The following is a 10,061-nucleotide window of genomic DNA, read 5'->3' on the forward strand; positions in this document are numbered from 1 at the left end:
GGGTTAGACGAGTTATGATTGGATTGTATATGATTTGGATGGATATATGAGTTGATTGGATTAGATGATATGTGATTGACTTTGAGTTAATAGTATATGATTGAAATGGGATTGAATGATTTAATTGCACTGTATTGTACATGATTGGATTGGATTGTATGGTATATGATTGGTCTTTGTCTAAAAATGTATTCTTACTTTAGACTTATGACGCCTTATTTGAGTCTCTCTTATCTTTCTGATGTGAGATATTTGGATCGATGTTATTCTTCCTTGAGGTATGTTTTATTCTGCCATATTACATACTCGTACATTCCACGTACTGATATCCATTTGGACCTGCATCGTTTCATGATGCAGAGACAGGTTTAAGAGATCGTCAATACGAGCATCATTGGAGATCTATTCACACTCAGCGTATTGGTGAGTCCTCCCCTACTTTTGGAGGACACCGCTTATGTAATCTTGCATCGAGTTAGCCCTTTCCATTTTTATTTGAGGTAGCCATGAACTTGTCATTGGCACCAATTAGATAGTAGTGATAGAGGCTTCATAGACTAGATAGTGATGGGTCGATTGAGTACTTCTATCCTTGAGTTATTCTTGTCAAACTATTTTTAATGACAAATATTTTAGTTGATCTGTTGGCCCATGGCCTTTATTCTTTGAGTTGGATGGGTGATTTGAGTTGCCCGCTAAATTATTCTTTATTTTTAAACTTTCCGCTGAATGAACGAATGAACGGTTGTGTGATCAGGCTATGTGGTTCGCTTGGGAGCCAGAAATGGTTTATGAGTGCCGGTTACGTGTAGGGTACCCTCCCGGGGCGTGACACCCCCAACAGACTCTGCTAGAAAATTTACCAAAAGTATTTTTCACTGCATAATTGGGGTTGTACTCCTAATTTTCATTGTTTCTGTGAGATCCATCGGACACCACCATCAAACGAAATCATATTTTCTCTTATTAATTTATAAGCTTATATTATTTTTATGAGGAGTGTGATTCCCACATTGCATATTATTTTGTTGTGCTATGAAAGAAAGGGTGTAATTCCTTCGTTACATATTATTTTTTCTCCTCTTATGAAAAGAGGAGTGTGTTCCTCCGTTATATATTATTTTTATTGTTCTATGAAAGAAGGGGTGTGATTCTCCTACTAAATTTATTTATTTATTTATTTATTTTTGTGAGTGTGATTCCTTGTTGTGTTGTGAAAGTGGAAGTGTTGATATAAAACCTTTAATTCAAAGTTCTAAAATATTCTTGATAAAAAGTAGATAATTCTCATTCTTTTTTTATTAATTTTTTTTAATGTTCAATATTATTTCAAATAAAACTAAAGTCATAACAAAATCCAATATTAAAATGTTTTGAAGCCTCAAAATTTTGAAAGCTTAAAGCAGACGTTTTCACGAGTCGTCAGTCACTCGGAGGATTTTATCGACCGAAACGCAGCGATGTTTTACTAGTCTTACCCTTGAGCCACAGGGATGGTGCCCCTATTTTAAGTCCTGGATTCGCTTTTGCCAATGAATGCCATATCTTATGAGTGTGACAAACCATGGTGGGTCCTAACTAGAAGTGGTCAGTTTTCTGTGAAAAAGGTGCTTGGGAGGTAATGAGCAACAAGAGGGAGAAGTCTTGGTTCACTAAAATGTTGGTGAAATGATTACCTTATAAATCTTTTTCAGTGGATAAGATTATAGCCAAATACGGTGTTGCTATAGCTTTAAGAAGAAAATGTTGTGTTCATTCTTAACTGAAAACCATATAATTAATACCTGCTCTAAACTAGAGAATTTGCTACTAAAATTTAGAGAAGATATGCTACCGCTACTAGGATTCAGGGCCCTTTTATACATATCAAGAAGACTATTGTGAAATGATGGAAAGCAATTGTGTGCATAAACTGAAGTTATTTATAAGAGCAACCCCTATATTTATTATATTGCATTTATGGATATGGAGATGGAGATACACAATAGTCCATGGAGAATCTATGTCAAGAAATAGAGTCATTTATGACATGGATCTCACTGGGTATGTTCTTGTCGTTGTTGTTGTATGACATAGATCTCAACCTTCCTCACTTGGCTAAACTAAGGTACCCATGACTGACTGATATACCAGAAACATGGCTACAATTAATGTAGTTTATGGAAGGGCATACTTCTCAAATAATTTGCAGGCCAACCAGCGATAAGTAATGCTGGGCAAAATTTGGTTCAAACCGAAAAAAACAGACCAAATTAAACTTTTTTAATTTTTGTTCGATCGGTCGGTTTTTGGTTTTTAATTTTAAAAATTTGATAATTCAATTCGATTTTCCATTTTTAATTATTTTATTTTGATTAACCAAAAAATCAAAATTAATTAATACACCAATAATCCAAATATCCAATACCGTACACGGCCCAATTTAAGTATTAAATGTGTGGCCCAATTCAAACCCAATTGGCCAATTTCATGTCTGATATGCCAAATTTCCAATTCCCAAATTCTGAAATCCCTAGTCTAAATTCTCTCGTCTCTCCGTCTCCACTCTCGCGTCTTCGATGGTTTCTCTTGGACTCGACAGTCGTGGACTTGTGGTTAGGGTTGGCCAGCTGGGCGTTCGACTCTATTCTCTCACCGTCATCGTTTTTCATCTCACACTCTGAGTCGTGACCCGTGGCAAGCTTGCAGCTCACTCGTCTTATTTGTGTTACTACTAAACACTGGAAATAATATTGTGATGTTATGATTCTTGATATGTTTGATGATGATTGATGAATGTCTTATTTTGGAGTGTAATGTATTGTTGGAAAATCATACTTGTCAAATGTAAAGTGCTTTTTGACAAGAGAAGATATATTATTTCGAGGGTTAGTGGAAAAATCTCACAAATCGAAAATCGAATCGAAATTGTAAAAATCGAATCAAATCGAATTTATTTTAGTTCAGTTCGAATTAACATTTTCACTACACCGAAAATCAAAAAATCGAATCGAATTTTATAAACCAAGCGGAATCGCCCAAACGCCCCGCCCTAGCGAGAAGTGCCCTCCGCATGGGATATGCAAATGCAACTCCAACGAAAACCTGACTTATGGGTGTTTTACATTAGAAATAATGGGAAAGATTTCATCTATATCAGTGCTAATTACTCATTCCTATCACTACTAGTCAATATGCTGAGGAAACAACAATAGAAGAAGGAATTGAATATTATGTGAATCAATAGCTTCTATAACTAATAGTAGAGACTATTTCTCTGATTATGAAGGAGATTTTGGAGGCTAATTGGATATTTTCCTTAAATATTTATCACGATTCGAGACTATCAGTTAGTCGTGATATGGTGCTTAGAGTCAGGGTCGGCTCTATACTTAAAGAAATAAGGAATATACCTTAGGCCCTTAATTTTTTTTAAATTTTTTTTTTGTGTGTGTGGGGGCGGGGGGGGGGCTCTAAATTTTATCAAGAATAAATTATGCGTTAATTATTTTATAGAAAAAAGGATTATTTATGATAAAAAAAGTCCTTTTTAAAAAAAATTATATTAGTTTATTCTACACTCTTCGCTAAGACTCACATTATTTTATTCTTTTTAACTCCTTTAATACTCTCCTGTAATTTTTTGATAAGTTAGAGTAATACATTGTTAGAATATATGCATCCACTATCACTTAGGGACCAGGTCCCTAAATAAAATAACAATAAATAAATAGCTAATGCATGTAAGGAATAAGACAAGAATTTACGTGGAAAGGCTCCTTACTGAAGGGAGGAAAAGCCATGAGATGTCCAACAGGATTCCACAAACCATTCTTCATTAAGATGCAAGAGCAAAGTAGTCTAATACAACCTATTGTAACTAGACACTAACCCTCTCTATCCCTAGGGTTTCAATACCTTTATTACAAGACCTTGAGCCTAAGCAATATCTCTATTGCTCTATCCCAACTAACTCTAGTTGACATAGACTTTAGAAACCACTTCAAGGCTAACTCTAGCCATGAACTCGATGAAAAACGAATACAAGGAAAGATGATTAATATTCCTTTATAGTTTAGGAACTGATCTTACAATATTTAGCACAGACTCAACATTACAAAAAAGCAACAACCTAAAAACTATTCTTCAAAAGTAGCTCGATTAGGTCCCTTGCTTCTTTGAGGAAGTTGTTCTTTCTTTTGAGCACACACACTTTTTTATTTGAAAAATATGATGTGAAGAACTAGGTTATTTCATGTCCTAAATATGGTATTTAACGTATGGAAAAAACAACCTAGTCTTCTCTGATTGGCTGGACACCTGTTGTCCTTCAGCTACTACCAACCAACCATAGCAGGTGGTGACAGCTTTTACAGCTGATTCCTATTTGGTCTGTGATACACATTGGTCATGGGACCAGATTCGCCAATCAGGTCTCATGATTTGTTGATGCATTAAAACCTAAATTATAACATACATTGTCAAAAATATGAATCAATAGTTAAAAAATATTTAACAAGGGATCGGATCCATATGAATAAGTCTAAGGGGCATGGTGGTGCTCACTTCTTTCTTATTCTTGAATGAGGCTTTGGTCTGTTTCCCCTTGACACATGCATCACACACTTTACTATCACCAAATTTTATTTTTGGAAGCCCATGAACCAGGTTCCTTGACACAAATTTGTTTAGTAGAGAAGTACTTGAATGTCTAAGCCTTCTATGCCAAAGATCAGCACTCTCATCTTGAACTTCGAGACAAGTGAGATTGTCTCCTTGTGCAGAGTTCAAATTAGCCATATATATATTTTTACACCTTCTTGTAGTCATAATTACTTCTTGAGAAGATGGATTAGTGACAACGTACTTTTCAGAGGTAAATCTAGCCTTATTCCCTTTATCACAGATCTGTGAGTCACTTAACAAACTGTAGTCCATTTACGTAATAAACATCCTCAATAGAGTGTTCCAGTGACTTCCTAATTCTTACAATGCCAAGAATGTATCCCTCTTTGCTATTTCCAAAGGAGACACTACCACCCTGTAGTGCCTTGAGAGAGAGGACGTTTTAAGTCCTTCCAGTCATGTGCTTCTAGCATTCACTGTCCATGAACTGGGACAGACTGCTTCCTCTTGACTTTTCTTGAAAAAAAGGATTACTTGCTAGCTTTGGAAACCCATTTAAGCTTAGCTCCCAAAAAGTAGACAAAGGGGTAATCAACACTTTCTTAGTCCAAAAGGGTAAGTTTTGTTTTCTCATTTTAATGTTTGGACCAGGTTCCTTCTTCAGGTTTTCTTTCTGCTTAGCATATTTTGAGGATTTTTGCACATTTCTTTTGAATGTTTCACAATACTTTTTAAGGTGCCCATTTCTACCATAGTGAATGCACAACAGATTATTAGCTACATATACATACTTGCTATGTGGATTGAAAGGGGGTTCTATTCTAGGATACCAGGACCTCTTACATCATTTTTTCCCTAGTTGATTAGATTAGTCAACATCTTTGAAGAGTTATTATATTTTAGAGCCTTGTCTAACTCCTGTTTGATTCTAACCAAGTCCCTTCCTAGCTAGAAATTTCTCTCTAATGACAAGGCTAACTTTAATTTAGAGTTCTTTAAACACTCTTCAATTTCAATTTCAATTCTATTTGCCTTTCCTTTTAACTTGACATCAGTTAGAGGGTGTTTGTTCATCATTTCACTGGGATAGTTATTCTCAGTATCCAGCATAGTAAATTTTTCTTCCCACTCAGTCATTTGAGTGGCTAAGGCAATTTTCTCATCTTGAAATATATTGATGTTATTATTGAGAAAATCTTTTTTAATGGTTAAATCATAGAGTGAGTCAATCAGGACACCAACCAATTCTTTGGTTTCTTGATGGAATAACAGTCAAGATTTTCTTTGAGGTCATGCAAGGTTACCTTTTCATCAGCTTCATCTTCAGATTTTGCCATAAAGGCAAACATGTTGTCGAACACATTTTCATCATCCTTAACAGCCAACATGGAGGCATCCTTTGGATGTTCAGACTCTTCAGAATCACTTGAGGAATTTCTCCAAACACCTAGAACTTTCTTTACCACATAATTAACAACAATCCTTCTTCTTGACTTCTCAAAGACCTGGTCCCTTTTTCTATCTCTGTCTCCTCTATGCTTGATGTATTCTTTGTGTTCCTGCTTGTTCAAGGGATAATCTCAAATGAAATGTCGAGGCTTCCCACACTTTTGACATAGGTCATTTCCATTTTGTTGACCTACTGGTATTTCCCTTCTTCATAAATCCATTGTGCTTTCTCATAATTTGATGAATCTGCGGGTCAAGTAGGTCATATCTTCATCCTCATCACCATCATCACTCTGAGTGACCTTAAGAGATAATGATTTGTCTTTCTTCACTTTTTTCTTAGACTGATCATGTTGCTTATTCAGCTCATGTGTTTGAAGATTTTTGATGAACTTCTCTATCGTGAGAGTCTTCGGGTCCTTGGCCTTAGTGATGGCATCGACCTTACTTTCCCATGATTTAGGAAGAATCCGAATAACCTTTTTCACTTTCTTGCTTGGATGAATGGGTTCCCCTAGATAGCGAAGCTCGTTTGTTATAGAGGAGAATCTGTAGTACATTTCATGAATGGTTTCCCCTTCCTTCATCATGAAATTTTCGTACTGAATAATGAGCATGTCTACCTTCGATTATTTTACTTGCTTTGTTCCTTCATGGGCAGTCCTTAGAAAATCCAAAATCTCCTTAGCTGACTCACATGTTGAGATCCTATTATTTTCTTCAGCTCCAATACTACATTCAAGAAACTTTTTGGCCTTGTAGTTTTTCTCAATCTTTTCCTGTCAGCTTCACTGTATTGTTACCTAGTTTTTGGAAAAAAATAATAGCCTCTTCTTCCTTTAGTTCAGTTGTGGGAACAAAAGGAACATCAAGAACAATATTCCATATTTCACTATCTTCACCTATAAGGAAGTCATGCATGTGAGTTTTCCACCAGCTATAGAACCGACCATTGAAATGAGGTCCTTCCCCCAGATTTAGTGGAGCAGCCATTCTTTTACAGGAATCTCTCTGGGTATTATCGGATTAGAGAGCCTGGGCTCTAATACCAATTGTTAGAATGTATGTGTCCAATATCACTTAGGGACCAGGTCGCTAAAAAGAATAACAATAAACGAACAGTTAATGCATGTAAGGAACAAGACGAGATTTTACATGGAAAGACTCCTTGCTCAAGAGAGGAAAATTCACGATTTGTCCAACATGATTTCACCAACCATTATTCACTAAGATGCAAGAGCAAAGTAGTCTATTACAACCTATTATAACTAGACACTAACTCTCTCCATCCCTAGACTTGCAATACCTCTATTACAAGACTTTGAGCCTAATCAATATCTCTATTGTCCACTATCCCAACTAACTCTAGTTAACATAAACATTAAAAATCACTTTAAGGCTAACTCTAGCCATAAACTCGATGTAAAATGAATATAAGAAAAGATGATCAATATTCCTTTATAGTGTACGAATTGATCTTACAATATTTAGCACACCAGACTCAACATTAGAACAATGCAACAACCTAAAAATAATTCTTCAAAAGTAGCTCGATCAGGTCCCTTGCTATCTTGAGGGAGTTGTTCTTTCTTTTGAGCAAACACACATTTTTCTTTGAAAATTATGATGTGAAGAACTAGGTTAGTTCATGTCCTAAAGATGGTATTTAATGTATGGATGAAACAACCTACTCTCCTCTTATTGGCTGGATGCCTGTTATCCTTCAGTTGTTGCCCACCAACCACAACAAGTGGTGGCAGCTTTTACAGCTGGTCCCCATTTGGTCTGTGACACACATCGTTCATGGGATCAAGTTCGTTAATCAGGTCTCATGATTTGTTGATGCATCAAAACCTAAATTATAACATACATTATCAAAAATATGAATCAATAGTCAGAAAGTGTTTAACAAAATAAATTGTAAATTCTTTTTCTATTTCGTTTTACATTTTCAAGCATTACAACAAGCATAATAAAGTGGGTACACCAACTTATTAACTTCTTAAATTAGATTCTATGATTTTAACTCTTATCTTTATTTGAATTTTGTCAACTTCTTACTTATAAAATTATGTTAACAATTAATATGATGATTGTCTTAGTGAAAGACTGTTTTTCAACGTTGAATTGATAAAATCTTATTTAAAACTAATAATTAAAAAAATCATATTTGAATAACACATTTATAAAAAATATTAAGTAATAACTTGTATTTAAAGGTGCAAGAAAAATAATTTTAAATAAATACATACGAAGTTTATTTAGATTTTAGGCCTCTAATTGAGATTTCGCTTTAAGTCTCCGATAATGTTTAGCTGCCCCTGCTTTAAACACTAATAAAAGAAAGCCTACTTAGAATGATCTCAAGAATAATATAGTTCAAGGGGAAGGAAAAGAAATTTCAAAAATCGACCTTGGCTAAAAATTCCCATCAGAACAGTGCATGGTCGTGCAACTGTGAGACCCCGAGCATGCACTTGGGAGCAGCTTTGACAATGTTCAGTAAAAATACCATAACTGTATGAAGGAGAATTCAAATGTTGAACCGTTGGAAACTTGACTCAAATCTCTAATATATTTCTTCAATAAGCTTGACAAAATTCCATACATATTAGGAGATATGATTTGTTGAAGTCGGGTCAGGAGTTTCTAGATAAAAATTATTTCTCCAAACTCTAAATTGCTTGAATTTTTATTACTTATCTTCGTTGGACTTAAAATCATTATATTTAAGAACCGAACACTTCCCTTTGGATATCTTTTATATAGTCTTGGGATTTTTTCATCTTTTTCTTCTAATGTTTACAACTTGCATGCACATAGCAAAATTAAAGATGAGTTTTCTAAGAATAATGTCACTAAAATTACTCACAAAATAGCATTGGCTAGTATTTTGAACCACCTTGAGTTATGTGTCCTCTTCCCAGTTAGGGAGAACAAGGAAAGTGAAGAGAAAAAACTTTGTGCTTTGCTCTTTTTCTTTATCCTCTCTCTCCTTTCTCAAGTACACTTACAAAAAAACTCTATGAACTCTTAGCTTTATTCTGTTGTGGGCATGGGCCTATTTTTATTTTTTACAGAACTCACCACCTGCCCTGCCTTATTTAAATTTGAACCAAATTAAATTTTGCCCTGCCCTGAGTCTTTTAAGTCTTCCCCTGCGCTGCCCCGTTAAGAGCTTGTCTTGCTTCGCCCCTCCCTAGTTGCCATCTCTACGTGAGTACTAGTGCAGGGAACAAAATGACGTTGTCCTAGTTATGTCCTGCTTTGATATTCTGTTAGAAGTTCGCATACCAATTCTGCAATAAGTATGAAGGCTAGGATAGTTTTTATCTCTAGTTATTGCAATATATCAGATAGGTTTCTCTAAGGTTAGGCTTAAGCCTCCTTTTTTTATACCACATCTTTGTCATATACACAAGATTCTGTTCAAGACAAACCCCATCTCCACGGGAGGTGAAAGCATGGGCGGATGGAATTATATATATATATATATATATATATATATATATATATAATACACTAATTAATATAACCAAATTAAACCCTTGGTGGAGGGACCTGTTCTCATGAACAACAGAGGACAACAAATGTTTTGTCCATACTTTATTATTCACTCTTTGACAAGAAATAGCCTATATAGTTTTTGCATAACGATTTTTTCAAGTGCAAAAACCATTCTCTCTCAAGCAACAACAAGCTCACAAGAAGAGCAAGGGACCTGATAGAGTTATCCGAGGAAAAGTCTTTAGTTGCTTCTTATTGAGTTGTGTTCTGAGCCCTAACATTGTAAGATTTATTTCTGTTGTGAGGAGGAAGCACCACAACTAAAGTTTGATATGATGATAAATAATGAAAATAAATTAGACACGAGAATTTTACGTGGAAACCCTCAAACAAATAGAGGGGAAAAATCACGGGGTAGAAGGATTTTACTATTTTGATATGGAGTACACCGCTCTCAAATACAAGGAGAAAACAACAATTAATATTCTCTCTTGTAAAAG

This window comes from Solanum dulcamara, chromosome 7 (assembly GCF_947179165.1).
Source record: "Solanum dulcamara chromosome 7, daSolDulc1.2, whole genome shotgun sequence".
In the NCBI taxonomy this organism is placed as follows: Eukaryota; Viridiplantae; Streptophyta; class Magnoliopsida; order Solanales; family Solanaceae; genus Solanum; species Solanum dulcamara.